Here is a 17,822-nt window from a genome sequence, read left to right as displayed (position 1 = left end):
ACTTTTTATTTTGTAGTTACTGTAGATTTCACACTCCATTTTCTCTGAAACTGAACATATTTGAACCAGGACACTTTGTCACAAGATAAAAGACATACTACAAAGCCTAATTTCAGTCTTAATTAAATTCTTACCAAAAGTGTAGTTACTGTGTTTTGCCTTTGTAGGGCAGTACAGTATGTAAATGCTTTTTAAAACTTAAATTATGTTAAACACTCGCATCCTGTCAAACTTTGAATAGTTTGACCATGTGTTGGTACATATTGAACTTTAACAGTAGCAGCCTGGTGAAATCAATTAATTCACCATGGAAGTCTCTAAAGCCTGAATGTAACACAGTGTGTATTCCATACTGTACTCTACACTAATAGCCGTTCCAGAGAAACTGACCCCTCCAGGCCTCCATCTGTTAGCACCCATCTACACTTCCTTAGCATTAGCGCTCCCTACAATATTTCTCAACAGAGGATCTGAACCCAAAGGTCAACGAAGAAGGCGCCGCTAAAACTTCAAGCTAGCGCTAAGCCACTAACTTTGTTTTCTGGGACTTTAGCCAGCCCATTTAGCCAGCCTGTGAGAGCGTTAGAGGTGAGGAGAACAAAGAGAGAACCTGATGTGTTTCTGTCGTCTCACTGTCCACCCATATGGCAGGTATTGGAGGAGTCGCTCGCTGGTGTTTGTCTGCCGACATAGAGTGTCCACCGGCAGGCACCACTTGGCAGAGGCTCTATGGGGACGGTAAGTACAGTGAAAGCTTTGTCTCAAATCCCTGTTGGGTTCTTCCCATGCTAAGGAAAGACACACAGCTATGCGGAACGATGCTTACTCTGAAGTTAGCTATAATGTCTTCCAAATCTTGTTAGCAAACGGTGCAATCGTATGTGTTGTATTTTCTTCAATCAAAATTGGTTAAGTAAGTCAGGATGTGAAATATGGCTGGCTTATTGTTACTTTTCCAACTTCAGAGGTGTAAAGTCACAATACACAATGTCTTACTTCATAGGAAGATAACACCTCAAATTACTGATGTCCTCAAGTACATAGCACAGAGAGAGATGAGTACTTCAGTACTCCAGTTTGCAAGTATTTCTAAGTAGAGTGACACTGAAGAAACCATTTCAAATCCACTGACTTGTATCCCACTGGAGACCACAAACATCTATTTCGTGACTAACTTCTTGGAAGAGAAGTTACTTTTTTTCCAAGCGAGAAAGGAAAGGGCAGTCTGTGTCGTTGCAACCCCCTGAATGTCACACGTACGTTCTAACTGACGAAATAATATGCACCCATCGCTTTTGCCTGAGAGAAAAAAAAGGAACATAAAGGAGAGGACACAGGCAGGGGTGCATTTGAGCTTTTTCTGTTCCCTTTTTAATCAGCAGAAGAAGAGTGACATGTCCAATCATAACAAAACATCAGCTGTTAAATGGGCCTTCGCAATCACTGTCAACCAGCTTCCATTAGAGACGAGCCCTTCCTGGACATCAATCAGCTTTTATAGTCCTGATTTATTTATTCATTATTTAATTATATACATAACTATTTATTTATTTATTTAACAATTGAAGTCTATGCACTTTGTGTTACGTGCGCTCGCTTAATCGTACATTGCTTGCAATCAAATTGCTGCTATGCACGTCAGTCGACGTGTTTTGTTGCTCATGTAGATAGCTTTGGGGGAAATAACTTGAGTTAAGTTTAGATGTTTTTTTGTTCTCGGATGAAGTATAAACAGAACTATCTCAATTTGAAAGTGTAAATGCTCTGTTTTGCCATACAACTTGTCACTTGAACACATTCCAAAAAAAAGGCCCAAAAAAACGTAACCCGCTTTGTAGTCCAACGTTGAAACAGACAAATATTTATCTGCTTTCTAATTTTACATTGGGTAAATTTGATGAATAGCAAAACATTTTTTTTAAAGAAATCCTGCTTAAAAGTGGCAACCCCACTGTATAAATTATATGGCAAGTAATAACTGTGAAAATCTTGAATTATTTTCTCAAATTAAGCGCATTAGCCATGAAATGACTTGCTTTCGTTTAAGAAGCCATGCAATCCAATCTGGGCTGCTGCATACCTACAGTACATCTCCTCTGATTTGCCAATGATCTGCTGGAACTGAACATGCAGGAAGAAAGTGAACAGGTCACCTAAGTATAGAAATATAAAACATGTCCTACTGTGAGTGTGATTGGAATGGAAGATTAGCCAGTCTTAATCATGATGTCCATCAACAGCCAACATTCTCGCAACCAACCAACACTGACCGTATCTTGGAGAGAGTAGAGTTAGCAGTTATAGATACTTGATAAAAACGGAACGTATGCACGTGTGACTGAAATCACTTCGGATAAAAGTGTTTTCTAATCGGCAAATATAGCATAGTATTATCATGTAATCAGTGAGATGTTCGGTATCGTTAGATTAGTGAAGACTTTAGTACTTACTGGTTGAAGGCCAGAGACATTTTTCTAGGCAGTTGTACAACTCAACGACCACAGATCAAAATCTAGCATTCTATCAATCAATATGTCATACATGTTACGCTATCTTGATGGCAGCAGATTATCACTGAGATATATTTACTTAATAAAATCCACCATGGCTGTTATCTATGTATGGCTGGGAGGGGCAACTGGGGACCTTTTGTAGTCCTGCGAATCCTATTCATTTGGGGGGGGTGGACTCAGTCAGGGTCTCAGCTTACTGCTGAGAGTTCGAATAGTAGAATACGCAAGGGGCAATTTCGAAATTTGGTTGTGCATCAGCAGTCACTTAATTAGCCCATGTGAGCTTTTCTTATTTTTGGGGGATTGGTAAGTTTGTCTAGGTGGGCAGCTATCTAAACTTGTAGTAAGCATGGTTGAATTACCAACCAGGGTGGGGCCCATTGATCATCAGTTATCATATTGAACACTGCAAACATTTGCCTCCACCCTATGGCAAAATGTGTAGAATAGCAGGAAATTAGCTGTAAAACTGCCATATTTTCTCTCTGCCCTATGTCAAAATGAGTAGAATTACATGCAATGAGTTACACAGACCCACAAGCCAGTACTGCCCCTTATGATGAGTTTCAGCTTTATGTGGCCCACAACTCCATCAAAGTTCCCCATCCCTGATCTATGGGATCTTGGGTGTGACACATATTTGGGCACATTCACACAGAAACATTTGGCAGCTGATTCCCTTCAACCCTTGCACCCTACGGTCATAGGATGCTGGAGGCAGTCCAAGCAGGTACAGTTTAACCTGCAGGGCTCACCTGCTCTAACAGGTGTGTCATGTCAGAAGGGATCCAACCTGCAGGCCTCAGGTGCTCCAGGCCATAGTGCCTGCCTGACTGTTGCTGTGTTCTACAGTTTTGACTCGGAGATGATTCAGTGACTCATTAATCAAATAAGCCCTTGTATGCTCCTTGGGCGACTGTCGCCATGTCTATCCCTACTTCCTGGTTTGCATCTCAAATGGCACCCTATTCAATATATAGTGAACTATTTTTGATCAGGGCTCATGGGGTGTCATTTGGAACGCAACCCGGGTCACCATGATGACCTTGCTGACTCTAAAACGGGCTGTTTCCTGTCAGATTTTTTTTTTTATCCTCTCTTGCTCTCTTTCTCACTCTCTTAATGCCAATCTATCACAAGAGGTCAACGGTTCTCATCTCCAGTGACTGTTATCTCTTTCCCTCTGTGCCATGCTCTTACACACACACGCACTCCCTTTCTCAAACACACACTCTTACATGCTGTGCTATCAAGCAATTTAGGAGCCGGTCCGTTATGGCACTCTGAGCCGCATCTCATCCCATAACTCATCCAGGTATCTCCCACACACACACACACACACACACACACACCACACACCACACACCACACACCACACACACACCACACACCACACACCACACACCACACACACACACACACACACACACACACCTCTGCTCATTTATTGATTAACCACCTTGTACCCTCTGTTGTCGCAGCAGGACCATGAACAAACAACCGCATGGTAAACAACATTGGCTAGATACATTGTTTGTCTTCCATTGGTGTTGGTGGGAAGCGGATATGGCTTGTGTAGGGGAGGAAACGTGGTGGTTCAGAAAATGTCCCTAAAATATGAAGGTTGTGTGTGTGTGTGCGTGAGTGTATATTTCATTTGAAAGTGTTTCCCTATCCTCAGCTGGCATGGCCCTGTCTGTTAATCACTGCCAGGCTTGCCGCCATGACAGTGTCACTACTTTAATTGTGTTATCAGAGACGGGCCAGGATGGAGGGCACCTTTAAACCAGATTAACATTTGCCTGTGTATTACATAAGCAAACACAGGGCCTTGATCATGGTTAAAATAAGAAGAAAAAGATTATCGCTCTCAGCCTGCCTGCCTGGCGAACGATGAGCCCTGAGCAATGAGAGAGAGAGGAGAGAAAAAGAGAGGGTGAGCAAGGATAGAGAGAGATGATGAGAGACAGAAAAGGAGAGAGTTTTTTTTTTTACTGTTTTCAGAGAAAATATTTTCCCTCTAGTGTCTTTGTTCTGAGAAATGTGGGTGACACCCGTGTGGATTCTTGGTGGCCATGTGTTGTGCTCTTGCTCGGAGGTCCATTGAGTTTACTTCCCCATTCAAGGTCACAAGGTTTTACTAAGGTTTCTTAACTTATCCCGGACACATTCTGTCCATGGTTCCTTAGTCCCTCCCGCAATTCAGAAGCCTTTGCATGTGTACATACATTTAAAAATCCACACCATACATATGGAGCAATTGAATGCACCATGATGCCTGGACGATAGTGCATGCTAATTCACAACAGCAGTTTCTTTCTTCTGGGGTTTCAGACCATACTATTAATGAACACACACACGACTCCCCGTGCTCTCTCCTCACTGATACTGCCTACAGCAGTGAGACTCCCCTTTACCTTTCCTAGGCCCAAACCCTGCCCTGGCATTCCCCCACACAGACCCCACCATTCTAGACTTCTCCGTCAGACACTGCCCCCTCCCTCCATCCATCCATCCATCCATCCATCCCTCCTTTCCTCCGTCCATCACCCACGTTAATGATTACCCGCTAAGGCTCCCTCTTTGTGAATAAAGGGGATAAGTGGCTATCATTGTCTCCCCAGCCCTGGTGTTGTTTGGCACTGCAATGGTGGAGGCAGTGGCCAGATGCCCGGAGATCACACTCGGAGCCCACTAATTAGAGTGAACCTGAGGACCAGAGCGCCACACAAAGCAGTAAAGGGCAATTAGTGCCAAAGCCCCCCCTTCCTCCTTTCTCTCTCTCCTTCTCTCTTGATCCCCTCTCTCTGTCCATCTGTCAGAATGTGCAGGTGAAAGGATGGACGAGGAGGCTGACCTCCTTTTTCTCACACGAGAGCAAGCACACACACACACACACACACACACACACAAATACAGAGAGAGGTCCATATGGAGAACCTTATGGACAACAGCCAATCACCCCCCTTTGACACACCGTACACCTAACCACAGCTTAAATGCATTATAAGGTATGAATGTAATAGTAATATCTGTCTAATGTATATACCACATATCTATCCTATCCTAAATATCCCTTCTGAGAAAGCTAACCCGGCTTCCTCGCTAGTCCCCTTTCACAGTATACATGCTGATATAATTGCTTGGTCACCTCACAAATTATTCATTTTGGTTGAGTGTGTTACCTGTGTTAGATGCATCCTAAATCATTTCTAAACAGTGAATATAAATGACAGAGGACATAAGCAATGACTCAGATAACTTTGTTAGTCATGTTGCTAGTCTAAAGCAGTACATAAAAAGGTTTGTGTGTGTGATCTGTCTTGTAGCATGCGGAGGGGCGTGGCCACCAAGCACACAGGTGACCGTGGTCGGCTCATTAAGAAGGGACACTCCATTACTAATTGAGGGTGTAGAGTTTCTGCTCTAGTCCAGCTCTTTTAAAGTATTATATATATTTCTGTATCGTACAGGTTACACTATTTCAACTGTTATTGTGGAGTTGTTTACTTTGTTAAGTGTCAATTGGTTTAGTTTGACAAAGTGCTTTCAATTAAAAGTGTTTCCTGTTTCCTGTCACTTGTTCTCTGTCACGTTATAAATGCTCAGGTGTAGAGATTTATGGGAAAGGAAAATGGCTGCCTGTGTCTGCAGGTGTAAGTTAGGCTTGTTCTATGCCGTACGGGCTAGTCAGACTGATCTTCAAGCTCTATATTCATTTGACTCGTTTTTTTATCAGTTTATTATTTACTTTCAGCCTGGTCCAGCATCTTGTTGGATGATTTGTATATTTCGTAAATACCTGCACCTGCTCCAAGAGCCTTAAAGTAAAAACCCTGCACTGGATCTTCTGCTTCCCGACACTCCTTGCTCACCAATACCAGCCAGACAGCTCAAACCATCCACCCGTACAACCCTTTATCCTATATAGATATGGTGATCATGTTAAACCTGCAGATTCACATGTTTTAAGAGACCTGTGGACCTTATTGTGTAGTTGAAACACATGAACACACAAACACCACGCTAACAGAAAGATATGTGCTGTCATGAACAGATTACTAATTTGCATCTTACAAATGCAGGGGTCCATTAACGATTATTATGACTGTAGAGCGGAAGCAGGATATGCCTCGGGGAATAATTGCTATAGCCGTGAATTAATTCAAGCCTCCATAAGGTGTATTTACTTAAGCAATTTAAAAGCCATAACAGCATGTCATCAGGTATCCGTGATTTTCAAATGACCCGTTTGTTCGTTCTGACTTTACTTTTTTATTTTGCACAACGACAGAAAGAGACAGAATATTTACATGATTTACATCCATGCTCATTCAAATGGGTTCTAGATGAATCTGTAGGAGCGGAGAGAGTTTGCCGTTCAAAAGGACCTTTTAGCACGGCAACGACAAAGCAAGCGTCCTACATGGATTTACATTATTCATGAGGTTAGATTTGGATAATGCTGTCCTCGACTATTACTTCTCTATGGTGTGTTAACATGTATTAAAAGCGATTTTTGGGAGATGTGGATTCACAGTGAATGGGTTTACATTACCCAGTCAGCTAATAGGGTTGAGTGAGCAAATAGCGTGAAAAAAATGTCATGGAGTTCACGTAACAATAATGTAATTCTATGGAGGCACAAGACTTTAAAATCCCTCTGTATATAGTCCTATTGTGTGTAAATCTTGGTAATACATTTCATTGGATTTTAAAAGCAGCAGATGAAGCAACAACATAGTTAACACTACAGTTTTGCAGTTCAATGATAGGGGTATTTTAAATTTAACTAGGCAAGTCAGTTAAGAACAAATTCTTATTTACAATGGCGGCCTACCGGGGAACAGTGCCTTGTTCAGGGGCAGAACGACAGATGTTTACCTTGTCAGCTCTGGGATTCGATCCAGCAACCTTTCGGTTACTGGCCCAACGCTCTAACCACTAAGCTACCTGACGCCCCATGTAGAGACCACAATTAACGAACCAGTAAATAAGGAAAGTAAGAAGTGCTGATGTGACTTTTAGCGTTGTATGTTGTGTTGCATTAAACAGGAAATTTCACTAACATCTTTAGCAGTTCCATATCCTTTATGTTAATTTTCGCACTAAAACTTACATTCTGTATCCGAAAGAGGAAAACCATTGTAGTAGGTCTGGTTAAGAACTCTAGTGTCTCATCGTACGTTTCTACCTGCTTAATGAGCAACGGTGACTGCGTCTCAAATGGCACCCTGTAGCCTATATAGGAATCTGGTCAAAAGTAGTGCACTATATAGGGAATAGGGTGTCATTTGGGACGTAGACTTGTGTGCAGCTTTGTTTTCATCTTCCTCTATAAGTCTTTGTCCCTTTCTTCCTGACATTTCGTACCAAGTCAATCAACACCTCACAACAACGGCATCATGGCAACAGTTTGTGCCAGAAAACAGCAGTTTCTCTGTGACTTTAACAACTTAGCTGCTATCAGGACTGGTGAGATCTGCTATGGTGACAGACACAAGATTTGCAAACACAGGCAGGTCACCTGTGATACAAGTCAGTATTCGACATCCATGTCTGAGGACGTCGGGAGATGGCGTGGAAACCGGTGAAGGGCCGTTACATTCAAGTAGGTGTCAATGTTGTGGACGGGGATGGCGGACGGGCATAAGCATCTGATTCCAAAGGTTGCAGGTTTGAATCCAGCGATAGGCAGTGGTGTGTATTCATGGATCCCAAAAAGTTACCCCCCCAAAGAATACATGAAATAATGTTTCTTTCGTCTCTCAGCGGTTGATCATTTTCCTTCAGTTCGCAAGAGATTGAATGTATCTCACCGGAGGAAGCATCCGAGCGCATCTAGCCCATCTATCTGATGCTGTCTGGTCAAAAAGAGTACAATATTGTTGCCGCCCCATAGCAAAGAACGCAAGGGAAGCCTTGATTAACACTTGATAAATTTAAAAAACATAATAATAGCCAATCAGCGTTGAGCTAAATTGAGTGAGCTCAACTGTGAATGGTCCTGGCGCACCAAAATAAAAATGTCAAGGGAAGACAGTTTGGATTTGGCTTCACACCAATCACATGACATCAAGCCAAACATAATTTGACAGAAAAAATATTGAAATGTTGTGTTGTCATCCGATGGCTAGCTAAAATTGTCCCTTTCTTAAATTAGCCATGGATGAAGATAGGAATTTGGATAACAGCGATTCTGATCCAATCATAAATTCATACATTGTGCCTCTGGCCTGAGAGGATGGAAGTTAAATATGTTGCTAGATGTAGTAGGCTGATCATTGCTAATCATTAACTAGCTGGCTAATCATTGCCTATGGAAGGAAGTTAGGCAAGCGAGCAAGCGTACTGTTTGTCATAGTTATAGATCTTTTCGGCAACATGAAAGAGAGGAAGATAGTAGTTTCTCTTCAAGTAGGGTGAGTCAACGTGTTTTTTTATACTTACGCACGCATACACAGACACACACGCACAAAGAGAAATCCGTACCATGGACAGCTACATAATTTTTAGCTTACGTTTGTCACGAATCCCGCCGAGGATGGTGCCTCTTCCTGTTCGGGCGGCGCTCGGCGGTCGTCGTCACCGGCCTACTAGCTGCCATCGATTATTTTCTTTTTGTTTCTGTTAGTTTGGGCTGATTGGGTGCACCTGTTTTGAGTTTAGTTTGGTGGGTAGGCTATTTAAGGGCAGGTAGCCCGCTGGCTTTTGTGCGGGCTTGTATTCTGTTATTTGGTGTTGGATTGTGATGTGGATTTTATTATTTTCTCGGGACAGTTTAGTCCGGTGTTTTTGGACTCGTCTTTTCATGCGCCCGTGTGTTTAGGGCATGATCGTTTTCCCTGTCAATTGGAAAATAAATCCACTTTCTTGAAACCCTGCTTTCTGCGCTTGACTCCTCCACCCAGTACTCCTAGCAGCTCTGACAACGTTGACTGGACTAAATTGTTTTTGGAATATTTATTTGTCACTGTATTAGACTAAGCATAGGTGATTTGATGTTGAAATGCTGAAATTGAAATGGTGCTGGAATAGTGGAGGCAGCTCCTGTTTTCTTTGTGACTTGTGGTAACACTCCGGTGTTCTAAATTAATAGTTGTTTAGTAGTCCGAAAATGTCGGAAACATTAACCTGATTAACCATGCTGTAGGTCATGTAACTGTTTGTAACATGCAATATGCTTTGTGGACTCCATATCATGGTGGCAAGGCATATGGACTGACAGGTTACAGAGCAAACAAAGCAGTTATGGAAACACATAGTTAGTAATATGGCATTTTGTTCCTGGCTTGGCTTCCCCAGTGATTGTACCCACGCCCACTACTGGCGATAGTTTGCTTTGCATATTTCTGTTTTAAGCCAATGCCAAACCTTAACCCTTACCTTAACCATTCAGAGTTCATTTCTAACCTTAATACCTTGGAGTTCATGCCTAATCTTAACCTAACCTTAAACATTTGGAGTTAATGCCTAAATGTAACATTAAACACTTTGAGATTTTACATTTGGAACAATTTCGAAATTAAACATTTGAGAAACATGGAGAAATGTCTATTTCTGACGTGCGACTGTGAGAGCTTTTAGTGCAAACAACCACATCTGATGCAGGTGATTTTAACTCTGTGGGTTCTATTTTAACAAACCCAATGCAATTGTAAATCTTAGCACTGGTGGTAGCACTATAGGTTTGTGGGTGTGTTTGAAATATTTTTGCTATTATCACAACCGGAATTATGGGCGCAGTAGTTGGTGGTGGCGCTAAATGGCTGGGTTTTGATGAATAAAGTTGTAGGTGTTGAGGCTTGACCCCTCACTGACCAATCTGAACGTGCTCCTTGGCTAAATATGTGGTTGCTTCAAGTTGTGCATTTACAGTCTTTTATATAGTACATTGTCATCAACTCCAATTCGACTGTTAGTCTGTTATAACCTAATTTGTTAAATAGCCTACAGAAACTAAATTAATGTAGACATATCCCATCTTTGCTAAATACTGTATGTTGAACATGATTTCAGTCCATATGTGACCGACTGGCTCAAATCTGTCTTATGTAGCAAGATTTTTAATTGTTTTTTTACATTGGATAAAAGTAGAGACTCAGAGCTACAAAATGGTAGATCATACACTACAGCTGAGGAACAATGGGAAAGGAATTTTGCTTTGAAAGTTGATCAACAATAAAACTCACTTTTGAGAAAATGGCATTTGAATGTTTTGGTACTACTACTGGAGAGCCCTTCTTTGTCTACACCCATTCAGCATCGTTCACACCTCTTATGCTCTTATGCTTTAGCCCCACCCATCTCTTTAAGGGTTGATCCGAATATACTAACAGCAGTCAAGCACCCAAGCTAACTTGCTAGCTACTTCCAGACATCTAAGTGAGAGAGAACAGCTCACTGAACATTACTTGCCCCTGCAGAGCTGGTTAGGCTGTAATGTTTTCCGTTGCGTTGGTGACTGCAACTGGGCTGTAAGATTGTCTGTTCGTAAATTCAGAGTGTTTCGCGTTCAGAGCGCACACTGGACACTCTGGCCGGGTTGATACGAACGTTCTAACCCCACAACGGCAGTCAAGCACCCAAGCTTACTGGCTAACTTGCTAGCTACTTCCAGACACATAATGAGAGAACACCCCACTCTGACCATTTTACTCGCCCTAGCAGAGCTGGGTAGGCTGTTTTCATGTTATCCAGAGCGTTGGTGACTGTAACTGTGCTGTTGGCAACAATTTAATTACAATTTTTACTGATTTTACTGATTTACTGACACCGGCCATATTCAACGGGTGTTGAGCATTCGTAAATGAATCCGTTATTCTTTGCTCTCTGGCACACTCAGACGAGAGTGCTCTGAAATCGCAGTAGAAGGCCAGACTGAATTTACAAACGCACCTGAAATGATTACTTGCATAGTGGAGTATTTTGTTTAGACATGTAGCTAGCTAGCTAGGTAAATAATGAAGCATAATCCCAATTCATGAAGTTACTACCCTGCACGAATCTGCAGGTAGCTAACCAACCAGGTTCAATGTTAGCTAGCTAACATTAGGCTACAGCTAGCCAAACAAATGGCTCTGAGATACGAATAATAAGGTCATACACATCACGTTAGCTAGCGAGCCAGCTAGTCCAATCAATGCTGCTATATACCATGTGGCTGTCCATGGTACTGATTTCTGTCTGTCGTGTGTGAGTCCGTGTGTGTGCATGTGGACTAGTTGAACACCAATGCCATCCTCCTCCCTTTCATGTTGGAAAACAGTCTATGACACTGTATACAGTACACTTTTAGTTTGTCATAGGCTACCTAGCTAAAATTCTTGGTAACCTAACTTCTTCGCATGGGCAACAATGAACCAGCTAAGTTACATAGCTAGCTAACGTAAGCCTACTAGGCTACATATTGAACTTTAATTGTCTCAGGCCAGTGGCACAACATATTAATTTACGGTTAGATCAGAATCGTTGTCATAATCATTGGCCTGTACAGAGAATTAAGTCAAAACCACAAGTCAAAATAAAGAAAAACCCTTGAATGAGTAGCTGTGTCCAAACTTTTGACTGGTACTGTATATTTATTTTTTGTCACATATTTGTGGAAACCTGACTTCCCTTATCGTCCATGAATACACTTTACTGGTTGTTGGCATGTCATGCCTAAGTTTCACTAAAGTAGTCGGCAATATCAGTGGGTTTTGTGATGAATGAGCCATCTGATTTAATGAATGATGGGGCCAAGTTTGCCTTTTTGCCCAAAATTGCATTTAAGTTGCACCCAAGCTTTTTTCTTTATCATTTATCTTTGTTTCATAGTACAGTTTCTTCTTCTTTTTGTTCAGTTTAGTCACATGGCTTCTCAATTTACAGTCTATTCGCCTATCGGCTGTGCAGCCAGACTTATTTGCCATTCATTTTGCCTCATCCCTCTTAACCAAATGTTTTAATTCCTTATCAATCCAAAGTGATTTAACCGTTTTACTGTAATTTTCTTATTAATGGGTACATGCTTATAAGTAACTGGAATAAGCAATTTCATAAATATGTCAAGTTCAGCATCTAGTTGCTCCTCATTACACACCACAGACCAACAAATATTCTTTACATCTTCAACATAGGAATCACTACAAAACGTATTGTATAACCTCTTATACACTATATTAGGCCCAGCCTTTGGAATTTTGGTTTTCCTACATATGGCGACTGTATTATGATCATTACATCCAATGGATTTGGATACTGCTTTAGACAATATTTCTGCAGCATTAGTAAAGATGTGATTAATACATGTGGAGGATTTAATTCCTGTGCTGTTTGTAAATATCCTGGTAGGTTGACTGATAACCTGAACCAGGTTGCAGGGACTGGTTACTGTTTGAAGCTTTTTCTTGAGTGGGCAGCTTGATGAAAGCCAGTCAATATTTAGGTCATTCGTTTTAATATACCTGTTGATATCACATACATTATCAAGCATTTCACACATGTTATCCAGATACTGACTGTTAGCACTTGGTGGTCTATAGCAGCTTCCCACAAGAATGGGCTTTAGGTGAGACACTGTTGGTTAAGGGCTTGTAAGTAAGCATTTCACGGTAAGGTCTACACTTGTTGTATTCGGCACATGTGAGGAATAAAGTTTGATTTGAACCTGTAGCCATATTACTTCAACAGCATTTGACAGGAGATCCTCTCTAAGCTTTACAGGAATGTGACTCTGAACATAGACAGCAACACCTCCACCATTGGCATTCCTGTCTCTTCGGAAGATGTTGAAACCAAGTATTGCTACCACTGTATCATCAAAGGTGTTTAGTGAGTTTCAGAGATAGTCACTATATGAATGTCATCTGTTACTAGAAATCGATTTCATGAACCTTGTTTCTTAGGCTATATATGTTAATGTGGGCTATTTTGTGCACTTTTCTGGGATTCTTGATTGTTTTTATTGCTTTACTGGGAGGCTTCTCAGAGGTAGACATGACAGTGATATTTATATTTGAGCTGATAGTGCAGGGTGAGCTGCACGTAGTGTAATTGCTACTAGGGCAAACCACCTCAGTGCTAACAGTATAACTCTGGTCCATAGGAGCATGATTACTGCATACAACAGCTGTAGGTTTGACAGAGGCATTCAGGGACATAAATTAGCTTACTTACATTATGATTGCTAATACCCCTTGGCCAATGTACATTTGCAGCAGCACTACGACAACTCAGCAACAGAATGGTAGGTTTTATCTAAGCAGGGCTTGTGTCACTGATAAGTCATTGTCTCAACGCAGCCTTGAAATATTTGGACAGGGTCTAGGAGCAAAGATGATTTAAATGGACTCCGTCATTCCGGTATAGCATCTTCTATCTACAAAAGTTACACCTACAGAGCTACAGCAGTCTTTTAGCCAATTGTGTAATGCCAGTAGCCTGCTAATCAGTGGTGACCCGTCATTCAGGGCAGGTGGGGCAGAGCCACAAGATTTTTTAGTTTTTGCCTGTTTTGCATGTTATTTTGGCACTAATATGTGTCGCATATCAGTTTGCAAACAATGTAAAAAAAATAATGTATTGAGTTAATAAAGTCGCATACAAACATTCTTTTGCTTTCTTAAGGCAGCTCCAAAATGCAGGTGTTTCAGCCTAGCTCAGTGCTTTCTGTGGGGGAGGGGCAGCCAGAAGAAAATACAGAGCGTAGGGGTTGGTAATCTTCTCTAGTTGCACTGTGATTGGCTCAGTGTTCTGTCACTCATGAAGACAATACCTCACCGCAAAACCGACAGGGAGAGCTAGAAAGTTCAAGCCCCCTTGGGTGCTGGCATAGATTTACATTAAAGTGCCCATCCAAGAAGGTTCAAGGTCATTGGTCACAGATAAAATGACGTCAAATCATAACCATGTTTACACTGGTTATTAATAGTGATGTTACTTTGATAGCGGAAATCCGGGCATGAGTCAATCGAAAAGCAGCTTACTTTGAAGCAGTGTGCCGATGCCTGTATCACTTCAACAGAAGTATGTCATCAATGACATCCAAAGCTTTTTTTTGATCACTTGTGTTGCAAAAGCGAGATCCCACTGATTTTGCCGTGGTTCCGGTGCATTCTTCGATTCCAAGCTGCTTTCAAATACAGAAGTCTACTGGACACGTACTAAATATAGTTAGGATTTTGAAGGTATGAGGTCGAATTGTGGTGAAGGAAAACTATTTTGAAAATAGTTTCATGTGAAATCGCACTTTCTGCACATTGTTGTTCAAATAATTCATTTTATTTATTATAGTATAATCGTTTGTCTTAAGCATCCCAAATAATGCCATAGATTAACTGTTTTTTTTTATTTGTTGAAGGCGAAAAAGGAAGGCATGATGTAAGATGCAATCCTGATATTCCAACTAATTGTTGACTACTAAAGCCAACGACTTACCGCTGCACTACGGAGTTTTGCAGAAAACAGTGGAGAAAAAAAACTGCTGACAATCAAACACTGCTATTTATTGCTGACCAGCAGATGTCATTAATGTCCATTGTGAACCAGCACAATTTGTGAAAGCTCCGAAGCCATCGGAAAGCATTGTTTTCCCATCACTAGTTATTTAGACCAACACTGGGGTTCTTTTACACAAACAAGTGTTAATGTAACAGTTACAGAGTTCATTTAACACCTGAATCAGCACTAGAAATGAAAAAAAAAACACTAGGTAAAAAAACACTAGGTAACACTGGCCAATTTGCTAAGTAACTAAATACATCAAGCTAATGTGTAATGTTATGTAGCATCACAGGACCACATTAGCTAGCTATCTTGCTAACTGAATCCCTTTTTGCGTTTAGGGTCAATACAGGGCAGGCATTGGATACTAGCTTGCTAGCTAGCTTGCAGCTTGCTTTCAATAATGTTTGAACTCGAACTGGCTAACTACCAAGCCAACTCATTTCAACTTGGACAAAGATTTTTATAGATAACTCATTTGCTAATCCGGGTTAACCAGCTAGCATTCGGTGGCTTCGTCTGCTAACCCCAAAAAACATGCCTGTTCGCATAAAGGTTTATTGTGTATTTTCTAGGGCAAAAATAAATGAAGGATTGTGCTTGTCTATTACAAATATAGATAGCTATGGCTCCAGCAGCAAATAGCAAAAGGTATCAGCAAGCATTCAACAATGTACACAGCTAGTTCCATAGTAACCGCATGACCAGCCTGAATCTATTCTGTAGTTACAGTCCCTCTATTAGCATATACATTACTTCCACACTATAGAAAGTCATTTTTCTCGCTATATGTTTACTGAGTGATGATATTTTATTTCATTCACAGGCTACGTACAAAACCTGGTGAATTTGTTGTTCAGCAGCATCGTGGGAACCATATCAGGAGCTGTTACAGAAGGCTGAGGCAGTGGCCAGACACCAGTCCTGCATCAGGGTAATGGGGGACACTTGAATCAGGTTGATCACATTTGATCTAGTTAATGGTCAAAATACTATCTCTCCTGGAATTGACCTAACCACCATTGAAAATGTAATCAATGCTGTGTGTCTTTTATGTTCTAAGACGGTGCCCCTTTTCACTTTGCCAATGGACTACCCCTGGCGGAGTGAATAATGCCAACCAGTCAGTGCCATGCTGGCACATTTCCCATGTGAATTAGCTGTGAATCAGGATCTGTGATTGGCTATGTTCAACCGTGTATTTACTGTTGGCTTCCATGACTGTATGGTGACAGTATTTCTCTCTCTCTTTCCCTCTGTGATATAGGAGCTGGGTCAGATATACTGTAGAAGCTGAAGTCGGGCTCCTTCATGACCAGTATCTGTGATTAGAGGGGCATGGAACTGGTCTATGCTGCCATGCCCATCAGGCATTGGCCAACACCTCAGAAGGGACAAAAGGTGATTACTAATAATAGAGTTGAATAATATCACCCGTACAATACATGTCCCTCATCAACTCTTCCTCGCTTTTCTACAGATGCAGGACAGAAGAGATGCTTTTGAAATGGAGTCCAATGACTGAAATACTCCATACTGGTTCATACTGATGTCTGAATTGGGAAAGACATTGAACTCAGCATTAAAATAATACAAGACACATCTTTATCTTTTTATAATGTTTTGTTATTATTGAATCGAATGGTACTATCAATTGGGTGTGGTGGGGGGGGGGGGGGGGGGGCTGTGTATTCTTCAAACACGTCAGGGTACTCCTGTCTTATATGGGACACCATACATGGGAGTATAATATTTGCACATTGTTATATTAGCAGAACACTGGTTCTACAGTATTATGTGAAGTATGGTTTATTGTACGTGGAGCTGTTGCGCTTGAATATTAGGCCAAACAAAGTGTTTTGATATCTACATAAGTCCAGCAATTGCACTCTTCTCATATTACTCTGTGGGCTACTGACCGATGCAAAGCTTCCTCCTGGAGTAGCCTACAGAGTGGTATAAGAAGAGTGCCATCCTCCTGCATCTCACATCTGCCTGTAGTTATTGAACTCTGCCTGGGTTGAAGCAAACCCTGTCATTTCCAGGATGGAGTGTCATGCACTCCACCCGTCCTGACAACTGACTGCACCTGTCCATAACCTGTAATACATAACATAGATGGAAGGGACTTTATCACCCACTGGAGACTTGAAGACAGAACATCACCCAGAGAGCTGTGCATGTTAGTGTGTGTTTAGACAGCCAAATCCTTAGATTTGGCCATATAGACAAATATAACCCCATTCTTGTTCTGGTTAGACAGCTGGAATTGTACTCTACTAGCAAATGATTTGTAACATGATATTTACAGCATAAAATGGTTTGTCTTTGTAACACAAACACACATCAATTTTTAGTTGATCAATGTATCTACATTCAAGCTGGGCAATGTTTGTGCAATGTCAACATTGTATCCAACACCTGTAGGGATATTAGTAGTTCTGGAATTTGTCCCCCGGGAAAGATCTAACATTTACATTTACATTACATTTCAGTCATTTAGCAGACGCTCTTATCCAGAGCAACTTACAAGTACATACATTCATACTTTTTTTTGTACTGGTCCCCCGTGGGAATTGAACCCACAACCCTGGCGTTGCAAGCGCCATGCTCTACCAACTGAGCCACACGGGGCCTAACAATGGACATAAGGAGAAACGAGACCAGACAAAACTAGCCAGTTATAGAATATTGTGTTTTCAACTCGCAGTCGATACTGTTTCTACGGTAACATGTCTTTACACGAGGTAATGAAACTTTGAAAATAAGTTGTAAGCTACTTTCATAGCAAAGTGTTGCAGAACAGGTGTCTTATGAAACCCA

General features: G+C 41.4%; 1 long non-coding RNA gene across 1 annotated transcript; it reads left to right on the top strand.

Annotated features, from left to right (window-relative positions):
- Positions 1–436: 436 nt before the first annotated feature.
- LOC120059933 lies at positions 437–16,623 on the top strand. Its single transcript, XR_005478182.1, has 4 exons — positions 437–738; positions 15,826–15,933; positions 16,267–16,400; positions 16,480–16,623. It is a non-coding gene; the product is annotated as an uncharacterized LOC120059933 (long non-coding RNA).
- Positions 16,624–17,822: the final 1,199 nt, after the last annotated feature.

This window comes from Salvelinus namaycush, chromosome 15 (assembly GCF_016432855.1).
Source record: "Salvelinus namaycush isolate Seneca chromosome 15, SaNama_1.0, whole genome shotgun sequence".
Taxonomy (NCBI): domain Eukaryota; kingdom Metazoa; phylum Chordata; class Actinopteri; order Salmoniformes; family Salmonidae; genus Salvelinus; species Salvelinus namaycush.
Note: the sequence above shows the minus strand (reverse complement) of the source record. Positions and strands in the feature narration are given on the sequence as shown.